The sequence below is a fragment of the Austrofundulus limnaeus genome, unplaced genomic scaffold (assembly GCF_001266775.1).
Source record: "Austrofundulus limnaeus strain Quisiro unplaced genomic scaffold, Austrofundulus_limnaeus-1.0 Scaffold55, whole genome shotgun sequence".
Classification (NCBI taxonomy): Eukaryota; Metazoa; Chordata; class Actinopteri; order Cyprinodontiformes; family Rivulidae; genus Austrofundulus; species Austrofundulus limnaeus.
Window position 1 is genome coordinate 1,789,761 of NW_013952457.1, and position 9,211 is coordinate 1,798,971.

General features: G+C 40.3%; 1 protein-coding gene across 1 annotated transcript in view; it reads right to left on the reverse strand.

Annotated features, from left to right (window-relative positions):
- The window catches only part of LOC106518059 (leucine-rich repeat neuronal protein 1), a 13,437-nt gene extending 4,716 nt beyond the window's left edge, over positions 1 to 8,721 (reverse strand). Inside the window, exon 1 of the mRNA XM_014009153.1 lies at positions 8,400 to 8,721. The gene's annotated coding sequence lies outside the window, so the exon portion shown is untranslated. The remainder of the gene's footprint in view (positions 1 to 8,399) is intronic.
- Positions 8,722 to 9,211: the final 490 nt, after the last annotated feature.

Consider the following 9,211-nt stretch of genomic DNA (forward strand, 5'->3'; position numbering starts at 1 on the left):
CCCCCCCCCTCCACCCCAAAGACCAGTTTCCTAGGGGAAACACTGTTATTTGTACACCAGCTTAGTATCAGTTATCTGCTTAAAGAGCGTGTGGTGGGCGGCTACAGCCTGCAGCTCTGGCTGTGAGTCCATTACACAACCGGCTTAATATGCAAGCAGTGTGAGGACTAATCGCTCGCTGTGTTCATGGTACAAGTTCAGAATACACAGATATGTGAAGTGATTTTTTTTCTTTAAAAAACCGAGGATGTAGCTGTTCTGTGAGTTTGTGTTCTAAACTATAAGACCAGCAACAGCTCTAAAACAATGTGAGAGCTTGAACTTGTATTATTTCACAATTTTGTTTGTCTATTTGGTATAAATTCGATTTTTATAGTAGTAAAAAATGTGGGCCTTCTTCATYTAAAGTTCAAAATCCGAATGTAGACTTGTAAGGGATGACTCAATTACTTCAACATAGAAATCTGTTAAAGGTTTAGTTAAGCTTTTCAGCTCCAGTCTAAAGTAGGGGTGTAACAATACATCAATCCACATCGATATATCAATTAAATGATTAATGGTTCAGTTGCATCAAGAAAAAATGTAAGACATTTTTATTGTATGCCCATCTAACACAATCCAATGGATGTGTTGAATGAATTGTGTTAGATGAAGCTATATATGGTATGTCCATCTAACACATTGTTTTAGATAGGCATATGATATTGTTTTMGAYAGGCATATGATATGCTGTACATAGTAGATCACAGAATTGACTTTAATTTCGAGAAACGTCTTATCGTCATCCAAACAAATGGATACATTGTGTAATAAAGCTGTTGATTTACTGTACACCCCCAGTCTAAAGTAGACACTGAGGTTTTGCCAAAATCCACTAGTGTAGTAGAGTAAAGATCTGTGATTTGTACAGGTTTACATGATGCAACTCAAAACAGCTAAGCAATTCTACAAGAAGATTAACATTTGTTCTTTTTCCAAGTGGCAGAACCTCTCTTGTAGCTCTGCAAGACACCGGTAACATCTTACACAGCTTCATTCATCGATCAATAGGAGTTTATGGTCGAGTGAACGTCCCAGTTTTTACCCCAGACTGCAATAAAGTAGGATAATTGTTGAAAATGGAAGGCACAGATGTGGTTAGGGGMAGAACATTTGTTCAATACAAATACAAAGATACAAGTTAGTAAAACCTTACAGGGCGAGATGAGACAAAACATCCAAATTGACAAATCTAAAATGATTTCATGGTGCAAATATCCGTTTGGGCTCTAAAACACGGTAAACAACAACCGATTTTGACCAAAGACGCAGAAACTTTTGCATGGTTTTACAGCAACGAGAAAACCTTGGTCTCTAGCTCTCAGTATAACCGATACTTTTTCTTTGTTCCCACCTTCAACTGTTGTAGAGGATCTTTTGTGTATTTGCGTTTTGAGTGGGTGAAACACAGAAAGATAGGGTTTCACTTCAAAACCGAAAAGTTCTACACTGATTGTTTCCTCTCTTCATGTCTGTTCATGCCGTGCTGTGTGTTTATTCTCCTCACAGTTAGTCCCCCCCAACCCCCTCCTCACACACACATTTTAATGAACAACAACAGAAATGCAGCTCAACAATCAAAAACAGGAACAGAGTTTAGAAAAGCAAAAACACAAAGAGGCTGTTTTTGTCCAATCAGCAGAGAGGCACCACATGAAAAGACACATCTTTAAAGTTCTCTCATGCTGTTAGAGATGGGAATGGTGCCTGGATTCAGACAGCTGGACCCTGCAGTGATCAGATCAAACACAAAGGGATGTGATCCTCTCCAAGCCAGTACAGCGTGGCAGCAGGGACCTTCTCTTGATTCCCTCCATAGATTTTTCATTGGGGAACGAACAGAGTTTGTCCTTCTGTTTTTAGGCACCCATACAGTCCCCCATAGACTCATTTCATGTGTATTTTACTCTAATTACTCACCTATAAAAATATGGTTTTGTTTTGATTTACTCAGTATTATGTGTGTGTCTGTCCTCTCCTCTTCCACGTGTCACACTGTTTGGATATTAAATCGAAGGAGACAGGTGGATTAATCATTCCTTTCATGCTGAAGCAATAAAAGTCAGACACCTGGCACTAGGTTTCTGGCAGTGTGGCAGAGCTGCGGGGGTCAGCATCTGTTCCCATCAATTCCTCACCGTGTGTGTGGATTGACCTTATTGGCAGCAGGGAGGTTTTCTGGGCACATACGGCCAGTTTCCGCTGATCACTTACTTCACAATCACTACAGTGGACAAATTCTGTCTTACAGGCTCCCCCTTCRGGCCCGTAGATACCTACTGTTGGCCTCAGATCAGCTGCACTGAAACAGCAGGAGTGTCTTCCCACCTGTTCATGCACAACCAGTCTGAAAAACAMACCCCTCTCAAACCATTGGAGGTGACTGAGATAACAGAAACAACTCAAACTTGATTCAAAGCAGGGTCAAGCATCACGAGCATCCTGAAAAATAAAAATCCGTCGCTAATCTTTTGTCTGTGGAAGAACACACACTACAAACGCATGTTTATGTGTGAAACTAGACGATCCTCAAGGATAGATTCTGTCCCGTTCCCACACCGTCACGCTTCTTTGACTCATTTTGACATAAATCCATACACAGCCGACTGGAAACAGGCAAGAAAATCCTCCAACAGCGAGGTATTATCCAACTGACTGTGTGAGCCGAAGCTTCCAGCAGTGGGATTTAGTTATTCTCTTTCCTCGCCCAGTCCCTGTGAGGTTTTAATCGCATCCTCTGTCCTTCTGTCCGTCTGCAGCCACTATTATATTAAACATAGCTAATATTTGCTCTCAGTTCTTACAAACCTGTCGGAGGATCGCTTACCCCGAGGCCCAGAACAAGGCGGCAGAATCTAATTGCGGGACAGTAATCAGGTTTGTTTGCTTCAAGCTTGATCCTAATAAATGTGTTTCTCAGATGGAAGCAATACAAGGGGTCCCGTTGAACAATACATGGAGCGGGATTATCAGAACCACTAAAGGGGCTATATCATGTGAAATCAAATTTTTTGAGTTTTATATTATGTTATAATGTTATCCTCTCATCAAAAACATGCCCAGAGTCTTGCTTCGACTCATTCATGCATGTTTGAGAACTCCTGTAGTGTCCTGAGGCAGCCAGGCAGGGGAGCAAAAACAACCGGTTGAGACTAGAACTGCCTTTTGGGATCAGCTCTTCTGGGCTGTGTCTCCAAGCTGAGCTTCCTCATCTCAGAGCACACACACCCACACAGCCCCGTGCTGAAATGGATGGGACAGAAGCAGAAGGAGGTTCTTAAAGAGACAGAGGCTAAATTCAAGGTGTTTAGAAACAGACATGATGAAAAATCAAGTTTGTTTTCTGTTTAAACATATAAACCAGGCGTGTCCAAACATTTTATCACATGGGCCAAAATCATAAAATCAGAAGGACTTGAGAGCCAAAAATATTTTCCTTTACCTGCTCAACAATAAATTAAGCATTGAATACTTAAATTAAACAAATAAATTAGTCAGATTTATTGCTGGAAATGGATGTGTAAATTAATCCAGATCCAGATGTTTAAAAGTGTTTTGCATGTTTCCTTAATTGAAAGAATTTTTGCAATTTTCTAGGTTTTAATTGGGGAATAAAGAACCCAATTTAGTTAATTCTGATCAATAAAATCAGGATTTAGGTCACTCCTTCTTTGAAAATGCTTGCTGTATTCAGACAAATTTAATAAGTTAATTAAAAGCAAATTGGAGGGCAGCAAAATCAGCTTTAGAGTAGAAGTCAGATAGATGTGGAAAAAACTAAGAGCCTGGTTATTTATAGACAAATAATTGGCATTGTTACCAATATTCTTTATTGGAAGAAGATTTTACTTTGTGATCATTTTGCCCTAATTAAACATAGAAAGTCTCCATCTACACCTGTGCTGGGGGGACAAATTTGTAAACAAATTAGTGCAATTCTTCAGGGGCCACACAAAATCAGTTCAGGGGCCACAAATGGCCCCCGGGCCACACTTTGGACACTCCTGATATAAACAGTATTTTAATAACAACTGAAGGTGGCATAGTTACTTTTATTATGGTATAGAATTTAAATATATGCATGAGAAACACATAATATTGTCCCTTTAAAGGAGCTGAGATCTGCAGTCAGATCCTGAATCACTTCTCTTTACAGGAATCCGTCTATAAAGTCACACATGGATGAAAGTAAAGCTTACTTTTGGAATATTTTTAAAAGATCCAAATCCATATCATGGTTTTGTTGTAATTTTGTCTTGTTTTGCTTCATTTTCATTTTACATACTTAAGATGCAATTAATTTGCATAATGCAAAACAGACATATGAGTGGACTATGGGAGATTCTGTTTTCTCAACTAAACATCTGTGTAACAGGAAAGAATGTCCTGAGCATAGATTGTTACATATCGATGGTTCTGACAGGCTGCGAACGTATCAGTCAGCTGGGAGTTGAGTCAATGTTTGGACTGACTAGACTAATACATACTGTAAACCCGATGGCTCTCAGCACACATGAACTGTTAGGTTGAGAAACTAGCATCTGCTGTTTGACTATAAGCATGTAATCTGTAGGTTTCTTGGATCATGGGTGAAGTTAGAGGCAGGTCTATGAAGTTATCTTTTATAAATAAGGTTGTGTTTAGGCTGCTCTAAATGGTAACATTTAAGGATTTTCTCGCTTTCAAAACCAGCTCTCAAAAATACTGTTTTACAGGCACCTAAAAAGCTTTTCCCATGTGGGCAGGGCCTAAATGTGAGCCAGGTGTGGCAAAAGTGTGTCAAAGGTCATTTCACTTGTTAACACACTGCATCCCCCCCCAAAGGGTTAAATGCTCTCACCTATCTGGTTCTGAAATCTCTGTCGCTCTAGGTACAAAACGTGAGCAGTGTTTCTGAATCAGCAGCTGCACAACCGGCTCGCAGACATGCCGTCACCATGGCCACGGCTATGCCACCAGCATCTCTGTTTGTAACCAAACGATGGAAGATGAGAAAAGTCTGTAAATGGAAAAAAAAACTGTTGCTGGTGCAAGAAGGTGACTCCAGCAGAATTCAAATGAATCACAGCAGAGCGTATGGTGCACACTGGAAAACACTACACACATGAGCAGAAACCACTCGAACTGTCTATTCTTATCAATCATTTCTTATTTGTGCTCAAAAAGTTCAGTTTAGAACCATAATGTGGTGCAAAAAAATGTCACCTTGCCTGATGTTTCTGTGTTCTCCCTTTGCTGCCATGCCTCTCAAACATTTGCTTCTGCTCCATTAGTATGCAAGCGTCTCACTTCACATCACAGACGGCTTTGGTGCAGCTGCTGATAGCGAAGGTAAAGCCGAGGAAGGGAAGGGCGCACGTCCACTCAGTCAGAGAGGAGACTTAAAGAGGGGAGGATGAAGAGCTCTGCTTCAGCTGCAAAAGCAGCAGAAAATCCAACGCTTTAATCGTACAGACAGAAAGCAAATCATACTGCATACTCGAACAACATTTCCATGACTCCACTGAGGGTTTAAAAGTTGCAGGGCAGCAAATTGTCTCTGTATTTCTGTTTACTGCAAATCCATATGATAGCTTTATTTCCCCGCGGAACAGAGATGGATGGTGGCACAGTTTTTTCTTCTCTCACTTCAATGTTTTTCTCTTTGTTTTTGTTTTTTTGCTCACATCCCTCCCCAGCAGCTCAGCTCCCTTTACAGTCGAACAGTCAATATGTTGTCAGTGGTTCATAGATCCATCATAGTGTCACACGAAGTCTCAAATCTCAGGAAGAAATGTACTCAAGATGATACAGCTGTCTGAGGAAATGAACTTGTGCTGTTTTCTTTGGCCTTATTGATGATACAATCTCATTCTAATTAAAAGTGATAGCATATTTTTATTTTAACCTAAAATTTAATTGTTTTTTTGCTCACCTTTTATTGTGTTTTAAATGATAACTAGAGAAACTACAGGGGTTAGACAATGAAACTAAAACACCTGGTTTAAGACCATAACATCCCTTTCAGACAGCTTCCTCCTGCGTCCACAGTCAATCCTGCTGGATGTGGTTCGTCCTTCTTGGTGGTATGCTGACATTACCCTGGATACTRTGRCTCTTSATACATCACAAAGACTTGCTGTCTTGGTCACAGATGCTCCAGCAAGACGTGCACCAACAATTTGTCCTCTTTTGAACTCTGGTAWGTCAACCATAATGTTGTGTKCMTYGCAGTAGTTTGAGCAAAACTGTGCTCTTACCCTGCTAATTGAACCTTCACACTCTGCTCTTACTGGTGCAATGTGTAATTAATGAAGACTGGCCACCAGGCTGGTCCAATTTAGCCATGAAACCTCCCACTCTGAAATGACAKGTGTTTCAGTTTCATAACACCTGTACATTTTCTGCAGAAAATRCAGTGTAAATGYTGAGTTCTGAGTTATTTGAGTATGTAGTTTTCTGAAAAAGCTGTTAATTGTTAAAGCTTGAATCAGAACACTGGCTAAGACTCTAAAGTAGCAAAAATTTACCTGAAGGCTAAAAGTGGCAAAAAAAAGAGATCTAGCTTAATGTTGAAGTAGTAAAATGGTGGCTAAAAGWAACAAAAAGCAAACTAAAAACTTACTACTAACTATCAAAATGCGAACTGAAAGCTAAAAGTATCAAAAAGACTGCTAGAATTTAAAAAGTATCAAAAAGCTAGCTGAAGCTAAGCTAAATGTTGTAGAACAGTAGCTGAAAATAGCAAAAAAGAAGCATATTTTCAAAAGTACAATATTTTTAATCAATTGAAAATCTTTAAGAAAATTCATGAACAAAGTGAAATATTTAAAAAAGTATTAAAGTTAACAAAAACCGGGGTCACTTCCGGAACNGGGAAAAAAAAGTCTTCACATCTTGTTCATATACCTTTGGTCATTTTGTATTTTGTTGTTAAAACCGAATAAAAATACATTTAAAAAAAAAAAAAAAGTTAACAAAAACCAAAAGTTATAACAGTTTCTGAATATGCTAAATGTGCATTTAGTGTATAAAACCTTTTTAGAAAATTTAAATCTGTTAAAACAAAGACAACTTCCTGGTCTGTCACAACATCTTGACAAATGATTTCAGGGCCCCATCATGTTTCCACATTTCCTTTCAGATCATACCCTGAAAAGGGGGTGGGGGGTGGGGGTGCTGGTCAGGCTGTCGGCCCCCTTCATTGCTGTGGGAACCCAGACACCAGCATGTTGCGGAGTCGGACCTATGTTGCGCACAATGGCTCCTATCCAAACAGACACAACGAGGCGTGTCTTTGTTTCGGAATTTTCTCACACTCCTCTTCATCAGATGGAGGAGATACGTCACTGAGCTCCAGGCCTGCCAGGGCTCGGGGGCTGGGATTTGGGGAGAGGGGTGGAAGGCAAAGTACCCTGACCTCCTGAACTATTATCAGATCGGGGTCAGTGAGCAACATCAGCCTCAAGTTTGTGTACAAAAGTTGTTTTGGTTGCAAAGCAGAACRTGTGTGTAACTCACACAGGGCGTGAGGGTCACATGTCTTAATTAAAAGCTGATAACTGCAGTTGTGCATTAATATTAWTGATCTTTGTGTTGCATTAGTGGTCTCACTAACAGGTGTCTTTTGAATGCAGCAGCTGACAAAAACAAAGGCATACCTCTAGATGAAAATGAGCAGTTTTAGCAAATTTCTTTGTATAATATACACAGATTTTAAGACTCTCAGCCAGACAAAGAAATAAAAAAATAAACCTGATCCACTGCTCTCTAGGAGAGCTCAGCACCTGCGAGTGATGCTGCAGTTTGTGTAAAATRTCACGCTGCTTCAGCAGCTGCTGACGTCCTGGTGAAACACCTTTGGCAAGATTTAATCCCAAATCGAGCTGCAAATTTATTCACACAGTTCTCACCCAACGTTTGCTCTTTTTGTGGCAAAATGTTGCAACTTCAGACAGGTTTGCACCGATTTGCTCTGCATTGTCTTTGTTTTCCTCTCTCTCATGTGACCATCTGACTTTGTGAGGAAACAGAGACCGACTCCGGTGTTTTACAAATTACAGCTGAATTATTTTACACTAATAAACTTGAGGCAATCRTTGATTCATTTGGACATTTTAAGTTTTGTTTTCAGTCTAATTCAAGTCTCATTTTCATTTATTTCTTCTGCTTGGCTGCAACCCACTGCTTCACAGCTTGTGTTTTCTCTTTGTTGATCAGTGCAGTACTTTAAACACAAAAAACAACGACTTCATCATTTTTTTCTCTAAAGTCCTTTTCCTAAAATAGCTCCTTGTTAGGTGAGAAAATGCAAAGCTAATATGTTTATAAACAGACATTAAGACCTGAACACATGCGTTAAAGGAAGAGATGTGGCTCACCTATAGAAGCACTGAATCAAAGGCAGGGATGCTGCAGGCTGCTGTTTCTGACTCCAGCAGCATCCGCAGCTCCGGGAGGAAGGATGCTCGCCTCACCGATGCACTCTCTGGGTTTTAGAGAGGAAATAATCAGATTTGTTCAAACATGTTGAAAACACTCTGGTGTTCCTCCTGCTCCRGTCGCTCAGTGTTGGAAAAGATTCAGAAGGAGGAGGGGAATGTGGGGGAAAAAAAGGCAGCAGTAGAGCGCAGCTTCCAGACACAAACAGCTGCCCTTCTCCTCCTCCTCTTCTTCCTCCCTTTCTGTGTGCGGGTCAGCGCGACTGAAACCCGTCTGACTCTGACTTGTTGTGTCCAAACAGGCAACCTCACCATCTGTTGTGTCATGGCTGCCATGGGAACACAGGCCACGCCCCTTCAGTCCCGAGCTGCGATGTTGTGATGTGATGTGGAACCATCAGGACGTCTGTTGTTGTCTTTAGGCACTCATGAGGTCAACAGCACTGAGCTGGGGGGTCCTCATTTTGTTCTYAAGCTCCAAAGTGGAGCTGGTGCCATGATCCAAGGTGGTTTTAGTTTATTGACCTAAAAAATTAATTATCCGTCATAATCACGAATCTCAAAGTGGAAATATCTATCACACTAGATTTAATCCTGACACATAATCTTGTATTTATTTTATTCCCCTACTGCGACGCTGCTGTTTACATGCAGCATTTTTTGTGCACAGTGGGTCATAAGGAGGGATTGTGATGATAGTAACAACAATTTAAAAATACATTGATTTTTTATAACAATATTAAATACAATTT